Below are 2849 nucleotides of genomic sequence, written 5' to 3' on the forward strand. Positions count from 1 at the left end.
TTCTTTAAAGAAACTGTCAATTTTATGTTCCAATGGAGGCTCATTCAATTTCATCTATACTATGGAAACCAAGCAGTTAAGTGACAGCATCAGCTATTGATTGGATATCAGCTACTGAGTCTGAGTGGCAGCAGAAAAAGGATCATGAATAGGGGTTAGCTGGTCAGTCATTTGACTGGCGATGCCAAGCCCAGTGGTTGTTCTGGAGGTGCTCCCAGAACCACTCTGGGATGGCTGCTATTGGTTGTAAACTTGACTTCATCTGGAATTAACTAAATCTAAATATGGAGGACACAACTATGAGGGATGTTTACTTGTTTGTCTATCTGTCTATCTATCTATCTATCCATCTATCTATTTATTTATCTGTTTATTTATTCTTTGGTGCTTAATTATAAGTAGGAAGATTCACTTTTAATCCAGATCTTCAAAGCTGAAGAGACAGCTTTAAACCGAATCTTGAGGCAGACAGACACAGGTTTTTAATATGGGCCACATCTTCTGCTGGAAGCCTATATAAGGACATGATAGATGGAAGCTTTTGCTTTTTGTCTACATAATCTGGTCTTGCTAGCAAGTCCATTTCTTCACTGGCATTACAGCCTACTTCTTCAGGATTCCAGCATATACAGAAGACTAGCTGAGATATCGAGCCTCATAGAGTGAACAAATTCTGGATTACTGAACTTTTTTTAAATGTAAAAATCTGATTGGTAATTTTTTTCTTTGAGATTTGTACTGTTCAGATTTTGAGGCCAAATACTAATGTAAAAATCTGTACATTAAGGTACATGAGATTACTATTCCCACATAGGTAATTTTGCCATTTTGTTAAATACTACCTTGTATATATATACTTTGCTGAGAATATTGCTCAGGCTGCCTTTATTACAATAGAGAATGAATTTAGAAAATATTTACATGTGAAGGTGTTTCCAAGTGAAACATTTCCTTTGACTTTTTTGATGCTGGGATGGAACACAGGACCTTGCACACACCGAGCACAGGCTCTACCACTGACCCACACCCCAGCTCCACTTTGGAGAAAATATCTAGAATATGCACACATTTGGCATTACATAAGTAACTTCTCCACAGAAGACAGGAACGATACTTCAAACTCCTGGTCAGAAAATCTGCTTACAGATGCTCTAGCAGTTTTCCTGATTTGAAGTCTCTTTTCTGAAGACAGAGAAAGAATATGAGCCATGGTTTCAGCATAGCCTTCTTTACTCTCAGCCAGAAATCGTTATTGTCCTTCATGAGGAATGACAATGTCAAGCTTTGGGCCTCCTGAATTGTGTGCAAGGATAATTGTGCCAGCTGCCATACACTCGACAACTCCAATCCCCAAAAGCTCCTTCCACATGGTATGCAGACCGATTGTTGCTTCAGACAGGTAGTTCTTAAATTCATCAAATGAGATGTTTATTTTAAATTCTACATTCTCTTGAACTCCCAAATTCTCAGAGAGTTTTCTCAGTTGGTTTACTCGAAGCTCATCCTCTTTGTTTCGACACCCTCCAATAAGGGCAAGTTTAAGTGAAGGGCATGACTCAGCTGCCTTCTCACTTAGCAATTTAGCAAAGGCTTTGATCTGCAAAGCGTGATTCTTTTCAGGACTGAACTGGCCAATGGAAACCAGCAAATGTCCAGGAGTCACCCTTTTCTCATGTAAAGGGATGTCCAGAAATGTCTGCACATTACAAGGTGGACAAACAATGTTAGTGCAATGCCTAACTTTCCACAGTGAAAGAATATGGTTTAGTGTCCAAGAAGAATTCACCATGACTACATCACTGCATGAACCGACGAGGCCATAAATAAAAGCAAATAAACAGTAGTAGATGAGCTTTGCTTTGCTGAGAAAAGCATTTCTGCTAATGAAAGCCGCATTATTAAATCCAGTGTTTTGATTCTTCACTACAGAGAGCATGTCAGTGCTGATAGTGGGATAATGTACATAGCTTCCAACTCCGCAACCCCCTACATATTTAAACAGGGAGTGTGAAAGCATATCCCACTGAATCAATGTAAACATCAGGAAGACGCTGCATCAGAGCTTCCCAGTCAAGAATGGATCCAAGACTTTGGCCTAGCAACGTGAAGTGGCGATACTGAGAATCTTCCGCAAGGTAGCGTTTCCTTAAGAAAACAAACTCCACTGGGTGAACTAACTTGATGTTAAATCTTCTGAAAGCACCTTCTATATCTGCTGAGCACTGACATTAATGTCACCAGTTTACACAACATAAACTGCTTCAGGATACCTGCTTTTTCTGCAGGGCTTTCAAGGCACACCGTAGAACCCTCTCTCCTCTACTGCCCGCATTGCAGTAAGGATGGAAAAGTTCAACCACCATTTGATCTTTCCCATTTCTTCTGGTTGAAACTCACTTTTTCTTTCTCTGTAGATGTTGCCTGAATATCCAAAGGACAATGACCAAATATATACACAAAACTCCACATAGAATTAGTCAATGGAAGAACTGTGAATAAAAAAATCTCAGCAGCGCGAACAAGCTCCTCGTGTCTGAGGCCATCTTACCCACCCTCAACGTGGATTACTGAACTTTTCATTCATAGTCATTGTTGTATTATCTGGATCACAGCATGTAAGTCATTCTGATAAATTCCAAGTATATACATGGAGAGAGAGAGAGAGAGAGAGAGAGAGAGAGAGAGAGAGAGAGAGAGAGAGAGATTGATTCATTCTATGAATTCTGTTTGTCTAGAGAACCCTGACTACGACACACATCCCTATTAAATTGCACAGCCATGATTAGGGTCCCTGTGGAGGCTTTCCAGTTTTCACATTCTGTGTAAGGACCTCTGACCCTTATGTAGTG

At 40.0% G+C, this 2849-nt stretch overlaps 1 pseudogene; it reads right to left on the reverse strand.

Moving 5' to 3' along the window:
• Nucleotides 1-1067: 1067 nt before the first annotated feature.
• LOC131904568 (GDP-Man:Man(3)GlcNAc(2)-PP-Dol alpha-1,2-mannosyltransferase-like) lies at nucleotides 1068-2543 on the reverse strand (annotated as a pseudogene).
• Between the last annotated feature and the right edge of the window lie 306 nt (nucleotides 2544-2849).

Source organism: Peromyscus eremicus, chromosome 2 (assembly GCF_949786415.1).
Source record: "Peromyscus eremicus chromosome 2, PerEre_H2_v1, whole genome shotgun sequence".
Classification (NCBI taxonomy): domain Eukaryota; kingdom Metazoa; phylum Chordata; class Mammalia; order Rodentia; family Cricetidae; genus Peromyscus; species Peromyscus eremicus.